A 19,735-nucleotide genomic window follows, 5' to 3' on the forward strand; every position below is an offset into this window, starting at 1 on the left:
AACGCACCTTCTAACAGAATGCTATTAGGTTTATCCTTCAGGGGGAACCCAAGCTGACGACGTGCGAGAATAGGATTGTAGCTAATCCCACCACATGTGCCAAGAAGAGGCACATTAGGGAATTCACCACAAGAATCAATGATCTGAACGGTATCATACACGCGATCATACCAGGTGATATCATCATTGGTGAGAGACATAAGTCTCTGAGACCACCGTAGACATCCCTTGTTCTCCTTGAAAGCAACTGTCTGAGGCAAGTGCGAAATAAACCACTTGTACAGCAGGGGTAGACAGCAGACAATAACTCCTCCATTCTTCATATTCCTCAAGTGCAAGGAGACATATGTATCGCCCAACAAAGTCGGAACTGGATTGAGAACTGCGAAGATCCTAATAGCGTTCATGTCCACGAACTTGTCGAAGTTGGGAAACAGCACCAATCCATAGATGAGCAACACAAATAGAGCCTCAAAGGCATCCTCACTCATGGCCTTCCCATAAAAGGTAGCTTGGGCAATGAGGAATTCGGAAGGAAAACCCTGAATTCCGCCTTTGGTAATCAGATTAGCTCCAATCAGATCTTCATCCATGTGCAACAGATTTGCAATCTCTCGAGCAGATGGAATACTCTCTAGGCCACTGAACGGCACTTGATCCAGAATCGGAATCCCAATGAGGTGAGAGTACTCTTCCAAAGTCGGCAATAGCTGGAAGTCCGGAAATAAAAAGCAATGATGCAACGGATCGTAGAACTGAGCCAAGGTACTCATCAATCCTTCATCAACCTGAGTGGTGAGCAGAGGTAGAAGCTTCCCATATCGAGCTTTGAAACCCAAGGGATCTAATACATACGATGTCAGATTCCTTAACTCTTTTACATCGGGCTGTCTAAAGCTGTACTTCTTTGTATGCCTTTTTGGTCTTTCCATGTCTGAAAATTTTGCAAATAAACCCTTTAAGTTCCTTGAAAATTTTCTCTTTTGATGACATGAATGCGGATGAATGCGTGAATGCATGAATGCAACAAACACACTCAAGGATCAAGCAAGGCACACCACACAAAGGTCGTGGGAAAGCTCATTGTATCCCTAATATCAATCATCCATTTTGGTGGATTTAGGTTTTCACCTTATCGACACCCAAGTTCCATTGATATTAACGGTACATGAACCGGCTCTAACATCCTTAATATCAACCAGCCGCTTTGGTGGATTTTAGGTTTTACACCTGATCCGGGATCCATTGATATTAACAATGTTTGAACGACTCAACCACGAATCACGGGTTTGTTGAGAGTCACGAGCATGGAGTCTCGGTTAAGAACCACCCAAAGGGAGTGTACTAGGGTTTAACCTGCCAGACATGTTCTATCAGAGGTTCCCATAATCATCGTTCCATCTTTCGAATATTATCGGAGGAACGAATACTCGTATTCCAAGAATATTCTCAAGAGAAACTCTTATGAGTGTAGTATCGCGTAACAATCGTATCAGAACTGACATCTGAACGACCTCCGCACTACGGTCCTAAAAATAGGCCAAGATGGGTTTGGTAAGCTAAGGTCCTTGGCTTCTGCGGAACATGATTGAAAGAATAATGCCTAACCACAAATAACTTGTGTGACATTATTAGTTCAACATGACCTCCACCAAGTGAATGGACTCGCAGGTCAACTGGCTAAGGAATACTCCACACCAGTCAACAAGACTATGCCATTCTCCTATCCTAGAGTGCACTCGAGTTCGGGTACAGAACTCATCTCACAGATCACCAAAGCAAACAGCAATTGTATATCAAGCAATTCAAACATTACAATCAATACAATGATCCCAAATTGTACAAAAATATGCCAAATAACAAATAATAATATAGCACAACAAAGGTGAAAAGTAGGCAATACCACCAAGGATCCTGGTGAGGTTTCCCCAACAGAGTCGCCACTTTTCTGTAGCGGTGTATTCGTCGCTATATGATCTATCGATTAAACCATAAGCAAAGCATACAATGAAATTTCGAGTCGCCACCGCACTTTTATTTATCCAAAGGACTGGCTAAAAAGCGAACAAAAGCCTAAGAAGTTTTACACGTAGAAAACTAATAAAAAGATCAGAGAGTCTGGGTAAGGGGTAAATTACGTAATGGGAAGGTGTTAGGCACCCACTACGTCCTAGGTACTCCTAGGGAGCCCTTTTCACACTTGTTGTATAAAATTGTTGTTTGTTATGACATAAACATTGTGCAAACATGATTGGGATGATGAGAAAAGAATATACAAGTTAGTTATTTTTGTGTTCGAACGGATGAACCCGCTGCCTACGTACCTTCCATCAAAGGTAAGGATCAAAACGCCGTAGTTCGGCTAAAAGATTTCCAAAAGTTGGTGGATTCAATTTTAAACAAATAGCACTGAGGCTTTTCATTATCAATGGGAGAACACTCGACCAAAACCAACATCCACCATGCGAGGATAGCTTCGACGTACTAGAGGGGTTGGCCCTGTTTTCAGTACGGAAGTCTTACTGTCGACTCACTAAGGATAGGCAAGATTTACATCAACCACAATGATAATTGAAACCTATGGCTAATGCATGAAAAGATTAACAATGGACAAAGCCAAAACAAGTGAATGAGTGAAGTTAATTGATTGTGATTATGAAAGTGAGAGTCAAAGTATGATTAAGATTGATTCAAAAGAAGTATTATGAAATGGGATTTGAAAAAAAGTCAAGGACTTGGGGCCCAGGTTTTTTTTTTAGGCAAAGTATCTCTTGACTGCATCTGAATTCACAGGACGAGTGAAATCCTCCCCATCCATTGTTGTAAGCATCAAAGCTCCGCCTGAAAAGGCTCTCTTAACAACATATGGACCCTCGTAGTTTGGAGTCCACTTGCCCCTGGAATCGGGCGCGAAAGACAAAACTTTCTTGAGCACGAGGTCACCTTCTCGGAACACACGAGGCTTGACCTTCTTGTCGAATGCTTTCTTCATTCGCTGCTGATATAACTGACCATGGCACATGGTAGTTAAACGCTTTTCTTCAATCAAATTCAGTTGGTCATAACGACTCTGAATCCATTCAGCATCAGTCAACCAGGGACTTTGAGGGTATACTTTTTCTTTTTTTCCTTTGGAAAAATATTTGGAAAATTTTTCCTGATTTTTGATTTTTTTCCTTTTTACCCTCCCTTTTTTTATTTTTTGTTTATTTTTTGTTTTTTTTTTCTTTTTAATTGCATTTGCAATGCCCCAGTTTGACTGTTTTGCTGATTCTCATGATACAGCTGAATGAGCTTCTTTGGTGCTCAAGAAGGTGGGTAATCTCGTCAGGAATCCCCTTCAACATCATCTTCCTCTGCCTCAGATACAAGGAATTCAAGATTGGGAGATGGCGTTGGATCATTATGTTCAATGGGTTTAGAAATCCCTGCATAATGATTCTGGATAATGAAAAGCTTTTGAATTTTAAACAAGCAAATCATTTATGCAGATGAAAAAGCGTTTTTTGTTTTTCATGGTTTTTTGTGATCACTGATTTCATGCAGAAGCAAAAAGTGAAAACAAATGGAAAAACAAATGTTTAACAATGCGAAAATTGAATGAAAACATCATTGTATATATGCTTTGCCAACAATGTCATCACTTCTCCTTTTGGCATGGGAGAAGGGTTTTAAACAAAGTGAACAATTTACTCTGATCTATAGATAACTGTAGGAACATCCACAGCGACCCAATTGTGGCAGACACCACCAGAAATAACAAAATTGTTCAGATCTTCTGTATCTTCTTCTTCAATGATGGCAGCAGCTTCCTCTTCAGGTTGATCAGCATGGATGAATCCTCCACTCGTGAACAAACCTTGCTCATTGCATGCCCCAGAACCATAGCCAATGCCAGCCCGGGATCGATTGTCTTCAAGTTCAAGCACTTTCCCTAATCCAGCAACTGCACCACATTCAATGGCCAGCTTTGCATCACGGTAGGAAGTGAATGAAGGAGACTTCTTCTCGATTGGTTCATCAATAGATAAAGCTTGGAACTGAGTTCCAACTTCATCCTCTGCGTCAATGTACGAGAAAGAAGACAGATGGCTAACCAAGAGAGCCTTTTCTCCCCCTACTACAACCAATTTCTTGTTTTTGACAAATTTCAGCTTCTGATGTAGGGTGGATGTCACGGCGCCAGCCTCGTGAATCCATGGTCTGCCTAAGAGACAGCTGTAAGATGGGTGGATATCCATTACTTGAAAAGTAACTTGGAAATCACTTGGTCCTATCTTGATTGGGAGATCAACTTCCCCAATCACGGTCTTGCGCGACCCATCAAATGCTTTCACAACAACCCCACTCTGCCTCATAGGAGGACCTTGATATGATAGACGAGAGAGTGTGGATTTCGGCAATACATTAAGAGAAGATCCAGTGTCCACCAGCACATTGGACATTGCATCTGATTTGCAATTCATGGAGATATGTAAGGCCATGTTGTGGTCTCTTCCCTCCTCAGGGAGATCAGCGTCACAAAAGCTCAAAGTGTTGCAAGCGGTAATGTTTGCAACAATACTATCAAACTGCTCAAGGGTGACGTCGTGATCAACATACGCCAAGTCCAAGACTTTCTGCAGAGACTCCCTATGGGGTTCTGAATTCAGCAACAAAGAAAGAATGGAAATCTTGGAGGGCGTGTGTAGAAGCTGGTCTACAATGTTGTACTCACTCTTTCTGATGAGCCTCAGCATCTCATCAGATTCTTCATCAACAATGCCACTCGGGCCAACTGAAGAAACAGGAGTCTTTTGTACGGAGGAGGATGGTTTGGCAACATCAAGTGCCGGATTCTGAACATTCACAGCGGTCCTCACAGGGCACTCAACAGATTCAGAAGCAACAGGGGCTTTAGTAGGTGCGGAAAACACACGACCACTTCGGGTCAACCCACTCACATCAGCAATAGTAGTTACGGAAGTTGAAGGCAAAGGAACCTCTACCCCATCCTGAACAGCAACAGGGCTATATCTGAAAGGTACAGCTCGATCAGACGAGTAAGGCACAGGGCCTGCCGGTTTAATGACCAAAGAAGGGGAAGCCTTCGGCTTGTTGCTATTGTAACGAATAACAACCGGCTCGGGCAGCTTGAACACTGGAGAGATGACGTTAACCTCAGGTTCCACTATATCAACATTGCGATTCTGCAGAATCTCAATGGTACCCTCATCCAACATCTTCTGAAGCTCTCTGCGGACCTGGTCGCAACCCAAACGGTTGACCGAGCAGACGCGGCACTTGTCGTGGTTATGCTCCAAGTAACTGTACTGACACAGCATCTTATGTAAATCAACCAACGACTGCCTGATGTGGCTGACATACTTAACCTTGTACTTCCCAAGGTACTCCTGAATCATGTTCACAGATTTCCCATGCGAAGGCAATGGGTTCTTGGTGACGTTCGGGCTCGAGTCCTCAAAACTCAGGATTCCACTTCTCATAAGGTCTTGCACCTTAGTCTTCAGCTGGAAGCAATTTTCTATGTCATGGCCCGGGGCGCCAGAGTGATAGACACAGTGCAGATCAGGCTTATACCACCACTGAGGGTTGACCGGTATAGCCGGAGGATCTCTCGGAGAAACCAACTTCCGCTCTATTAGAGAGGGATATAACTCCGCATACGACATAGGAATCGGATCGAAACTGATCTTCTTCCTTTCATAACCCATGTTTGCTTGATTACTCGTACTCCCACGAGGCTGGTAAGCCTGTTGCTGTGGACGAGATTGTTGCTGATGGTACGGCGATTGTTGATATTGTTGCTGATGCTGATATTGTTGAGGTTGATATTGCTGACGTTGAGGAGTATTGTCCTTAAATACAGGTGCTACGTGAGCCACCTGGTGCTGATGACTGGTATGTCGTGCAGGCTTCCTCTGAACAGAGGGTCTTCTATGCTTCGGCTGAGATTGCACGGCATGTGCTTCGCCTTCTTTCCTCTTAAACGCTCCATATCGCTTAGAGGAAGAACCATCGTCCTTGGCCAACCGCCCTTCGCGGATACCTTCTTCAAGACGCATCCCCATGTTCACCATCTCGGTGAAATCAGAGGGAGCGCTTGCTACCATCCGCTCATAGTAAAATGAGCCAAGAGTCTTCAGAAAGATCTTGGTCATTTCTTTCTCTTCCAGCGGTGGAGTGATCTGAGCTGCCAGCTCACGCCATCTCTGGGCGTACTCCTTGAACGATTCCTTATCTTTCTGCGACATGGACCTGAGTTGATCTCGGTCAGGCGCCATATCGACATTGTATTTGTATTGCTTGACGAAAGCTTCGCCAAGGTCATTGAAAGATCGGATGTTGGCACTGTCCAGGCTCATGTACCATCTGAGCGCGGCACCAGACAAACTGTCTTGAAAATAATGGATCAAGAGTTGATCATTATCAGTTTGTGTTGACATTTTCCTGGCGTACATGACCAGGTGAGCTAGTGGACAGGTGTTCCCCTTGTATTTTTCAAAGTCTGGGACCTTGAATTTGATCGGTATCTTGACACCGGGAACTAGGCAGAGTTCGGCTGCAGACTTGCCGAAGAGATCTTTGCCTCGAAGAGTCCTCAATTCCTTTCTCAGCTCAAGGAATTGATCGTTCATTGCGTCCATCTTTTCATGAACATCTGAGCCCTCAGAAGCCTCAGAATGATAGATGGTGTCGTCTACCCTAGGCATGGTATGCACGACAGGAGGAGCGGGAACGGGGATCGGGCTAGATGCCGGCATTTGGGCAAATGTTGGAGCTGGCAGATCAGGCATAAAGCCTGGAGGCATCCCCCAAGGAAAACCGGGAGGCATGGCATTGGGCACATGGGCACTAACTGGCACCGTTGAAGTGGCCACTTCGGAGATAACCGTCCTCTGAACAGGAGTTGCTGGCTGTTGAGCAGGTTGGTTCTGAGCATCAAGGAGTTGCTCCATCAAAGCGCCAAGTCTGGCGACCTCTTCCTTTAGTTCTCTGTTCTCTTGTTCCAATTGCTCCATGACCCTTGCTGAATTGACCCGCGTATAATACCGGTGAGTCATCTTGTCTTCAAAATAAATGAAGAACAGAGGTTAGGACAAGAAGACCAGAAACAAAGGGTACCTGTTTATGCAAGAATGATGCATGAAATGCTTGTGCAAATGCTTTGTTTTCAAGGAACCCTTAGGGTATTATTTGCAATATTTTGAATATCTAAACATTTTAATTGCTCATGGAAAATATTTCATTCAATACATATCAAGACAAAGAAATACAGCATTTTTAATTATTACAAAGAGAAAAGGTGAATGACATCCTATGGATCCCTAACAGCTCGGGATGCTGGAGGACGAGAAGTACACAGCTTCTTGATCTCTCTCTCATAGGCAGCCTCCATATCAGCTTTCTCTTTAGCAAGTCGATCATACCTCCTCTTCCAGAATTTGGATGACTGAGGAAGCAGAGAAGTCCAAGTGTCGTTCGGATCGTCGATCACTCGGTGCTCGAGAAATTCAATCATAGCATCCTTCTCCCTGAGCTGCTGCAGCAATTCCTCCCTTTCACGGATCCAAGCACGCGAAAGGTCTTCTTCTCTCAACTCCTCTACACGTTGGGTAGGGAGGGTTGAAGGCCCAGCCACATCCAAGGGTGTAGGTCTTGGATGATCATACGGCATCAGGTAGGTGGCAGCTCTCTGTCTGACCCAAGAGGTATATGGCTCCAAAGCAATGCAGTTCTTTGGACCCAACTCATTCCTACTCTTCTTATGAATACTGCGCCAAGCACGGACAAATCTGGCTTTCAGGCCTTGGGGATCTTTACCCTCCTGAAAGAACGCACCTTCTAACAGAATGCTATTAGGTTTATCCTTCAGGGGGAACCCAAGCTGACGACGTGCGAGAATAGGATTGTAGCTAATCCCACCACATGTGCCAAGAAGAGGCACATTAGGGAATTCACCACAAGAATCAATGATCTGAACGGTATCATACACGCGATCATACCAGGTGATATCATCATTGGTGAGAGACATAAGTCTCTGAGACCACCGTAGACATCCCTTGTTCTCCTTGAAAGCAACTGTCTGAGGCAAGTGCGAAATAAACCACTTGTACAGCAGGGGTAGACAGCAGACAATAACTCCTCCATTCTTCATATTCCTCAAGTGCAAGGAGACATATGTATCGCCCAACAAAGTCGGAACTGGATTGAGAACTGCGAAGATCCTAATAGCGTTCATGTCCACGAACTTGTCGAAGTTGGGAAACAGCACCAATCCATAGATGAGCAACACAAATAGAGCCTCAAAGGCATCCTCACTCATGGCCTTCCCATAAAAGGTAGCTTGGGCAATGAGGAATTCGGAAGGAAAACCCTGAATTCCGCCTTTGGTAATCAGATTAGCTCCAATCAGATCTTCATCCATGTGCAACAGATTTGCAATCTCTCGAGCAGATGGAATACTCTCTAGGCCACTGAACGGCACTTGATCCAGAATCGGAATCCCAATGAGGTGAGAGTACTCTTCCAAAGTCGGCAATAGCTGGAAGTCCGGAAATAAAAAGCAATGATGCAACGGATCGTAGAACTGAGCCAAGGTACTCATCAATCCTTCATCAACCTGAGTGGTGAGCAGAGGTAGAAGCTTCCCATATCGAGCTTTGAAACCCAAGGGATCTAATACATACGATGTCAGATTCCTTAACTCTTTTACATCGGGCTGTCTAAAGCTGTACTTCTTTGTATGCCTTTTTGGTCTTTCCATGTCTGAAAATTTTGCAAATAAACCCTTTAAGTTCCTTGAAAATTTTCTCTTTTGATGACATGAATGCGGATGAATGCGTGAATGCATGAATGCAACAAACACACTCAAGGATCAAGCAAGGCACACCACACAAAGGTCGTGGGAAAGCTCATTGTATCCCTAATATCAATCATCCATTTTGGTGGATTTAGGTTTTCACCTTATCGACACCCAAGTTCCATTGATATTAACGGTACATGAACCGGCTCTAACATCCTTAATATCAACCAACCGCTTTGGTGGATTTTAGGTTTTACACCTGATCCGGGATCTATTGATATTAACAATGTTTGAACGACTCAACCACGAATCACGGGTTTGTTGAGAGTCACGAGCATGGAGTCTCGGTTAAGAACCACCCAAAGGGAGTGTACTAGGGTTTAACCTGCCAGACATGTTCTATCAGAGGTTCCCATAATCATCGTTCCATCTTTCGAATATTATCGGAGGAACGAATACTCGTATTCCAAGAATATTCTCAAGAGAAACTCTTATGAGTGTAGTATCGCGTAACAATCGTATCAGAACTGACATCTGAACGACCTCCGCACTACGGTCCTAAAAATAGGCCAAGATGGGTTTGGTAAGCTAAGGTCCTTGGCTTCTGCGGAACATGATTGAAAGAATAATGCCTAACCACAAATAACTTGTGTGACATTATTAGTTCAACATGACCTCCACCAAGTGAATGGACTCGCAGGTCAACTGGCTAAGGAATACTCCACACCAGTCAACAAGACTATGCCATTCTCCTATCCTAGAGTGCACTCGAGTTCGGGTACAGAACTCATCTCACAGATCACCAAAGCAAACAAAAATTGTATATCAAGCAATTCAAACATTACAATCAATACAGTGATCCCAAATTGTACAAAAATATGCCAAATAACAAATAATAATATAGCACAACAAAGGTGAAAAGTAGGCAATACCACCAAGGATCCTGGTGAGGTTTCCCCAGCAGAGTCGCCACTTTTCTGTAGCGGTGTATTCGTCGCTATATGATCTATCGATTAAACCATAAGCAAAGCATACAATGAAATTTCGAGTCGCCACCGCACTTTTAATTTATCCAAAGGACTGGCTAAATAGCGAACAAAAGCCTAAGAAGTTTTACACGTAGAAAACTAATAAAAAGATCAGAGAGTCTGGGTAAGGGGTAAATTACGTAATGGGAAGGTGTTAGGCACCCACTACGTCCTAGGTACTCCTAGGGAGCCCTTTTCACACTTGTTGTATAAAATTGTTGTTTGTTATGACATAAACATTGTGCTAACATGATTGGGATGATGAGAAAAGAATATACAAGTTAGTTATTTTTGTGTTCGAACGGATGAACCCGCTGCCTACGTACCTTCCATCAAAGGTAAGGATCAAAACGCCGTAGTTCGGCTAAAAGATTTCCAAAAGTTGGTGGATTCAATTTTAAACAAATAGCACTGAGGCTTTTCATTATCAATGGGAGAACACTCGACCAAAACCAACATCCACCATGCGAGGATAGCTTCGACGTACTAGAGGGGTTGGCCCTGTTTTCAGTACGGAAGTCTTACTGTCGACTCACTAAGGATAGGCAAGATTTACATCAACCACAATGATAATTGAAACCTATGGCTAATGCATGAAAAGATTAACAATGGACAAAGCCAAAACAAGTGAATGAGTGAAGTTAATTGATTGTGATTATGAAAGTGAGAGTCAAAGTATGATTAAGATTGATTCAAAAGAAGTATTATGAAATGGGATTTGAAAAAAAGTCAAGGACTTGGGGCCCAGGTTTTTAGTTTGAAAACATGAAGAAGTTTGCACAATAACTATGTCAAGTTTGGAATCAAAGTGTGAAAAGGTTTAGGACATAATGAGGATGAATGGATGGAGATGGATCGTAAAACTTCTTAGAAGGTTCACCTCTTGAAATCATATAGGGGATGATTCAAGTGTGTCCTTTGGAATAGCAATGGATAATAACAAACGAACAAGAAAGTCAACAAAAGCGGATATCGGATGCCAATCACTGGGCTTATACCAATCTCCTAAAACAGAACGGGATATCAGAGGCCACTCAATGGTCTTACACTAATCTCCTCAAAAGAAAACAAAGATGAAATATGGAAGTCAACTGCCAATCTATCTGGACTTAGGTTAACTCCACATATGCTCATAGGGAAACCAATGCCACATTACAGGGACTTACAATGGATCCTCACATACAAGAACAGAAGCAAAACATGGATGTCAGATGCCAATCTATCTGGGCTTACTCTAACCTCCACAGTATGGTCCTAGGAATACAAATGCCAACTTGCAGGGACTTACAGTTGCATCCTCACATACAAGAACAGAAGCAACACATGATCATAGGAAAGCAAATGCCAACTTACAGGGACTTACAATTGCATCCTCACATACAATCAAATGCATCAAGCAAAGATAAGATGAGTGGCCAAGGTGATGGTCTTATACTCACTTCCATATCATAGGAGCAATGGCCAATGGATGGTCTTACAATTGTCCTCAATGGGCAAACAACAATGATAATGTCATCAAGACAAATGAGATGATTATGCATTGATGAGCAATAAATGATGATAAATGCATAGAGCATACAAGCAAGCATGTGCATATGAAACAATCAAGCAATCAATGAGAATCAAACAGCACACTCTATAACCATACAAGGAGGCTCATACAAGAGGGTTAGGCATTGAAGCCAACTGGAATAGGGTCAAAAGTTGCTCTTAACCTTGCCATTGAGGGGCTAAGGTGAAGCAGATGAAAGGATATGAGGGGTGTGCCTCATTGCTCTTATCCCTGGTCAGGGAGAGCATCTGAATATCAGAAGGTGTGGGAGTTCAGAAAGTAGGAACTCTCTCCACATTATTGACTCGATAGATCTTGGGCTTTGATCTCAATGCTACAACCATGTAATGGGAGCAAGGAGAAGACTCACTGAATAGTAGGGGATAGGTTGCTTATCCCTTTGATCTACCAATTGCCTTATTTGAAGGACTTTTCCTGCTTGGGACAAAATTAAACACACACAAGCATTGCCTCTTAAGGAGGACTTCAGACAGTTTGCCCGGCCAAATAACAGGCCGGGTCTCCAGACTACATGAAGAAAGAGGGATTACCTCAAAGCAAATTGCTAAATAGCAAAGCAAAGCAAGTTCAAAGAACTTAAGCAACTAATGGTACCTGAAATAGTCAAACAAATCAGTACACAGTTCAACAGTTTAAAGCAAAAGTGAGAATAGAATTAACAGTCAACATGATCAGATGAATGTGCAAAGCACAAGACTCAAGTCATATGAGTCAAGCCACCTACAAAAAAAAGGTTAGCTTATGATAAACAAATCAAACTTAATCAACTTGCAAAAGTTTCTTTGAAGCATTTGTAGCTTAACCTGAAACAATGAACTCAAACATAAGCCAGGAGACCCCTAGGACAAGCCTAGGGTCAAAAATGAATGAGAAAGCCAAAACAGCAAGCCATATCCAATCAAGATCAAATTCAAACATTTAAGAAGCAAACCCAATTGGTTTCAAGTTCATATCATGCATCATCATCATTTTATAGACAAAAGAAGTCAAAGCATGGCAAATTGGTGCACATAGAAGTCAACAGAAAGACTTGCATCAAAAGTCAACTCAAACATTTTCAAAAATCACCAAATAATTCATGATCAATCCTAACACCTAGCATGGTAAGCATGTAAAATTTCATCACAATTGGACAAGTGGAAGGCAGTCAATGAAAATCATGAAGTCAAAGCAAATTTGAATATGCTCAATGAAGTCAACAGCAAGACTTAGCTCAAAACCAAACATAATCAATTCCAAAAATCATCAAATAATTCATACTCAATCACAAGCCAATACATAGCATGCATATGAAATTTCAGCTCAATTGGATCATGGGAGGATGGTCAATAAAAATCAGGAAGTCAAAACAATTTCAAGTATGCACAAAGAAGTCAAACATACATGTATCAACTTCAAAAAATCATAACTCAATTCCAACAGATTAGAAATGAATGGGATCAACACCAATGCAAAGCTTAAGATGTCTAGTATGCACATGTAAAATTTCATGATCATCCAATAAGGTATGAGAATTTCACAAAGGAAATGGCAAGATGTATCACACAAGTCAACATTTTGGTCAAACAGGGGATAAAATCTCAAACAATTAGGAAATGGCATAATTAATTCCAGGAAAAATCACAAGTCAACTAGACACATAAGAGAAGGTTCATGCAAAATTTCACATTAATTGGGAGTCAGGAAGCATGTCAACAAAAATCATGAAATTGCATATCATTGGTGTGACACAAATTGTCACACCCTACTTCAAAAATTCATATCTCACAAACCACATAAGATAAATTCAAGAACTCTACGTCAAAACAAACATGAATGAGTGTGGATTAACCACAAAAAATTTCAGGGTCATTGGATACATCATCATCATTTCACAAAAGGAATGGCAAAAGGTACAAAATGTGCATACATGTTAAGAAACCTAATACCATTAAAAATCCAGCCAACCAAAAAATCAATAAAAATCATGATAAAATAGTAGACATTCTCATGAACATGATGCAAAAATTTCCATGATTTTTGGATGTGAAATGAGTGAAATGTGATTTTTGTAAGTTGATGAATCAATTGAGACAACATGAACAAAATAACATGGAATGGTAAGTCAACCATGTTGACCGAGTGGCACGGTGGTAAATACCCCCCTCATTAATCAAAACGGTGCGTTTAAGGGAGGCAGAACGAAATGTTCTGATTGGCCATCACCAATGAAACAGTAACAAGGCCAGGCAAATACACGTGAAAACAAGTTTTTCTGGAAAAATGGCTAGGGTTTTGAACAGTAACAGCATCATCAACAATCGATCATGAACAAATTCCCCAGAAAATAAAATCGAGCATGGCAATCGAATCTACAAACAACAAGCATCATATATCCAGCAAGCATAATCATTAAAAACACACCAATATCCAAGAATCGAGCAAAGAACTCATGCATCCATAAACTTTAAAACAGCATATCTCAAGGAATACTTGACCATTTCATGCAATCCAAAGCTCATTAAAATCAGCATAACAAGAGCTATCTAAAACATAGCATGGCATAGTAAATGGTTAAGGTCGAAACCTTACTTGTTTTTGAAGAAAAATGAAAACAGTGATGGATTGATGTTGTTGTGCTGAAACAGCTGCAGGTCCAAGCTTGTAATGATGAATGGAGAGTGGCTTGTAGCTCAATAACCCTTGGAAATACTCAGATCGAGTTTTGCCATTGTTGGAGCTTGGTGAAAACAGAACATGAGATGTTGTTACAGCAGGAAAATGAAGCTTGGAAATGGCTCACAAGCGATGATATGTTGAGGGAATAGCAAAGCAGCTCGTGGTCCTTTGAAGTTTTTGACAGAATTTTTGAAAATGAAGAAAATGGATTTGAGAGAGTATGAGAGAATTCTGTCTTGGTTGATGGCTGCTAGGGCTTCCAAAAGCTCAGAAAAAGAGTTTATATGGTCTGTTTTAGCTTGGCTTAACAAATGCTAATCATGTTTAACTCAAATCAAACAAAATGCCATTTTGCTAATTTTGACCAAGTGGATATGGAGGTGTGCAATTCTGCACGATTTTGGGCCTTGGCAAGTCAGAAATCAAGTCCTAAAGCAATTCCAAATGGCCAACTTGATAGAAAATGTTTAAATCAAAAAGTCAATTTTGGTCCACACTTGAAATTAATTAGGTTAGGTCCAAAAATGCCATTTTGCATGGTAAGGTTTTGGTGCATGAAATTTATATTTTTGGAAAGAGGAGATGAAATGTGGTTTGTAGGAAAAAACCCCACCAAAATTGGCCAAATGGTTCATGAGATATGGCCCTTTGAAGTTCACAAATTTTTGAAATTGAATTGATCATATCTTGACAACCATACATGGGATTTGGGTGTTCTTGGACTTTTTGAAAATGGGAGAACAAGATCTTCAACTTTCATGTTGGGCAAAAATTCATTTGAAGCTTGTATCATGATGTAAGTTGAGGATCAAGAAGTTTCCATTTTTGGCAAATTTGAATTACAGGTCCACTTTCTATTTTGGGAAATTTCTGATTTTGCTCCAAATTCTCCCATGATGGTATTTGACATGATATATGAGGCTTATATAAGCATGAATGAACTCCTTCAAATCAATTCCATCCATCAAATCACTGATTAAATCCACAGTTGACCAAGTTTGACTTTCTGTTGACTTTTCTAGGGTTTTGGATGATTGAACCACTTCTGATGAATTCCAAACCCTAATTCCTTGAGACCTTGACTCCAAATGATGTCTCAAGTCATGGGACTCTTGATTATTGATCATGGTGCCCCAAATTCTGCAAGAATGGCCACCATCCATTGCTTTGACTGACTGTGGCTGATTTTGACCTAATTACTGATGATTGCTTCAACTGCAAGCAACAAGGTTAGACTGACAATATTTTTGTACTTTTTGAATGATAAACATATGAAAAGCAATGATATACAAATGCAAAACATGCTTGGTGATCAAGAATCAACTCACAAGGCAACCTACCCACTAGGAGGGGAGCTAGGCATGCAATGATCCTTGAGGCCATGATATGATATGATATGGGCCATGAGGGATCTTAGGGCCAAAATTGGGGTCTTACAATACCGGATGCCAATCAATGGACTTATACCAATCTCCTAAAACGAAACAACAAGGATACCAGATGCCAATCAATGGACTTATACTAGTCTCCCACCATATCATAGGAACAACTGCCAAGTAATGGACTTATGCTTGTCTCCTCCATGGACAAAGTAAAATGCTACAAAGCAAAGTTTATGAAATGATATACAAATGATGATGATAAATGCACAAAGGCAAACTCAAGCAAATATGCACAGATGAATCAAGTAAGCAAACAAACAAGTCAATTAGCACATACTATATACAAGCAATTAGGCTCAAACAAGGTTAGACTTTTCAGTCAACTGGAATGGGGTATGTTGTGCTCTTAACCCTAACATTGAGAGTTAGGGTGAAGCAGATGAAATGGAGATGAGGGGTGTGCCTCATAGCTCTTATCCCTGGCCTGGGAGAGATTTAATAGAAAGTGTGGGAGTTCAGAAACTTGGAACTCTTCTCCACGAGTGAATGACTCTATAAGATCTTGGGTTAATATCCACAATGCATCAACACATTTTGTGAGCAAAGTGGATGACACACTGAATAGTAGGAGATGGATTACACATCTCTTTTATCTACCAATTGCCTCATAAGAGGACTTTTCCTGCTTGGCACAAAAGATAAACAATCACAAGCATTGCCTCTTAAGGAGGACTTCAGACAGGTGCCTGCCCACATAACAGGACAGGTCTTCCAGACTACATGAAGAAGAGAGGTTATACCTAAGTGGTTAAGCAACCAAGCAAAAGCAAGTTCAAAGTGAACTTAAATCAACTTATGTACCTGTGGAAACATCAAACAAATCAGTACAACTATACAGACAAACAACCAACAGTTAATATCAGACAAACAATCCCAATGTACACAAGGTATAAGCCAAAGGTCAAACTCAAATGAGTCAACATCAACCTACAAAATACACAAAGATTAGTAATCAAAAGCAACCATCAATGCTCAAATGATGGAGCATCAACAACTATGGAACTTGGATGTTCAACCTGAAATCAAAGCTCAAATGTGAGAGGCAAACCACTAGGTCAAAGCATAGGGTCAAAGATGGAGAAAAAATTTGAAACAGCAGCTGAAAATTAACATGAATCAACTTCAAACACATCTTAAAACAATCCAAAAGGTCTCACATCAATATCATATATCAAAAACATTTCATGATCAATTGAAGTTCAAGGCAATTTAAAAGCTCAAATGTGACCAACCAGAATGAAAAATCTCAATTAAATCATAAATGATTCAAATAATTCCAACAAAATTCATGAGCAATCACAACATTCATAATATGCATCACACAAAATATCTGGACAATTGGAATTCATTAGGCATGGCAAATTCATCATATAAGTTCAACAAGCAAAAGGTGTGACACAAATTGTCACACCAACTTAGAACAAGCATAAAACAGAGATGACAATTGATAAAAATACCAAATCAACACCAAAATGTCAAGCAAAGTGTCTAGTTTCATCATGCAAATTTTCAGATTCATTGGATCAAAGACCAGCATTTCACAAATGATATAGCAAGGCAAGGTACAAAATGGATACATGTTCACATTCCCTAGCACAAAATGAAATCCAGCCAAGCACAATTTATGGAAAAATGATCAAAAAATAATAGACAAAATAAGGAATGCAATGCAAAAAACCTCATATTTTTTGGATCAATTTTCAATTAGATATGAATTTTGCAAGTTGAGAAAAAAATGAAAAAACATATGTGAAGCATGTACATGGCAAAGGAGGGAAATAGAAAATACAAGGCAATTTGAAATAATACATCTGCCAGGAATCGAACCACAGCCAAATTTGAAAATGCGCGCTAGCTTAAAACGACAGCGTTTCATACTCAAGCCCTAGCGCGCGCATGCATGGCATTTCAAATAATCCGCAGGTAATCATGACGAACTCATGGCAAAATCCGCAGGAAAACGTATGCGTTTCACAACAAAATTCGCAGGTAATCTGGAAATATGAAAAAACACATGAAGAACACGATGAAGATCATGAAGATCTTCATCCAAATTTTTCCAGAAAATCTCAAAGTGTCCAGAAATTAAAAATGAGCATAGCATTCGAATCAGCATGTCATATACATCAAGGATCCATAATTATTTCATGTAAAAACATCAAAACACGCATGGATCGAAGAAATCAAAAGTTCATCATCAAGACTTCAATCTATCGTATCTCACTCAAAACAGCATGGATTTTCATGATTCAAAGCTTAAATTCATCAGCATGCAAAGATCTTCAACAATATCATAATGAATTTCAAAAATAAGAGAATCGAATTGTGACCTCTTGAAGTGCAGAACTGGATTTTGCGTGCTACAGGCCTTGGCAATGCTTTACAGTTCCTCTACAATGATTATGGAGGTGATTGGAAGGAAGATTGAAGCTCAATTGTGCTTGCATTCACCAAAATCTGAAATCACCATTGACATTCAAAGCTTCGAGCATGCTTCCATACAGCACCAATCCTCTTGCTTCCACGTGCAAAACTACTCAGGAACACTTCATAAACAAGGATCAAGCAATAGAAATGGATTCAATGTGAAGAAAATGCAAGAAACATTTGAGAGAAAATTTGAGAGTTCTAGATCTAGATCTGAAATTATGATTGTTGTTATGCTGAAAACAGTTAGGGTTTCATTTATATATGCTATGCTAATCACCCTTCTAATCATGTTTAGCCAATGGTAAGTGGAATTAGCAAAATGAGGTGTAATTGCAATTTAGCTTTTCACCCTTATGCATGGGAATGCATGGTGAACAGTGCACGGGTTTGTCTTCAAATTCACTCAAAAATCTGTTTTGGAGCCAATGGAAATGGTGTAATGTTCAAATAATGCACCAATTTTAAACTTTAAAATTTCCCTCCAAAAATCAAGTGAAATGTGTAGCACCTCAAATTTGCACCTCCCATTTTGTACATACATTTTCATTTTAGGTCATAACATTAACATTGGCCACTGCATAGCATTGCATTGTCCATTTGCCCAAGTGTAAGTCATCAGGTCAAGACTGCTCAGGAGATCCAGTCAAGCAAGCAAGCAAGTGCATTTTTCAAGGAAGCAAAGCCCTAAGGTTGGTTCATCAAGTTCATATGACCTAGGGATCATTTTGAAGTGGTTTGGCCAAGGATTGGATGATCAAAGCTCAACAGTCAAGCTGAATTTCATCTGAAACCCTAGAAAGTCAACTGTGATCAACTGTGCCTGAATTCATGGATTTGAAGGTGAGAGATGGTTTGAAAGGCCTCATTCATGTCCATACAAGTCTCATTTGACATTGCAAAGATCATCATTGAAGAATTTGAGGTCAGAAGAAAAGTTTCCAAAAATAGTAAGTGACCTGTAATTTCAAACTGCCAAAAATGGAAAGGTCTTCTCCTCAAGTTTACCTGTCCAAGGAAGCTTCAAATGAAATTTTGTTCAACATGAAAGTTGAAGATCTTGCTCTCACCTTTCCAAAAATTCCAAGAACATGAATTTCTCATTTGTGGTTGGCAAGATATGATCAAATCATTGTCAGGATATTTTGAACTTCAAACTTGGATAACTTTCACACCAAATGGCCAAATCATGTGGGGTTTTTTGATACAATCTTGTTTTAACATGATCTATCATAATCATTCATTACAATTCATAAAATCTCATCACACAAAAATTGCATTTTTCACCTGACTTGAATTTGAAATTTGGAGGGAAAAAGTCCATTTGGAAAATATGCATTTTCCACACTTCCAATCACTTGCACTTGGTCTTAAACAACATTTGGAGTGTGTTTAGCTCAATTTTCGTGCACTGTAGCAACAGGTTTTATACATGAGGGGTGGATTGACCAAATTGGCATAAACACTCATTTTCATTAACCACTTGCATTTTGCTTAATCATGATTAGCAAATGTGTTTAACAGCTCATATATATTACAAATCCTAACAGAATTGGGGATTAACACATCATTTGCACCAGATCTAGATCGAAATTGGAAATTGCACAAACTTTTTCTCTCCATTCTTCTGCAATTTTTTCTCATAGAACTTGCATTGATCTTCACTGAATCATCATCCACCACCATTTCTGAAGAAGATTGAAGCCAGAATCCTCCATTTTCGTGCTGTTTCTTGGACTGTTAAAGCAAGCATCACCAATGGCAGTTGGAAATTGGAGCAAGATCCAGGACAATTGAGCCA

This window comes from Lathyrus oleraceus, chromosome 7 (genome assembly GCF_024323335.1).
Source record: "Lathyrus oleraceus cultivar Zhongwan6 chromosome 7, CAAS_Psat_ZW6_1.0, whole genome shotgun sequence".
Taxonomy (NCBI): domain Eukaryota; kingdom Viridiplantae; phylum Streptophyta; class Magnoliopsida; order Fabales; family Fabaceae; genus Lathyrus; species Lathyrus oleraceus.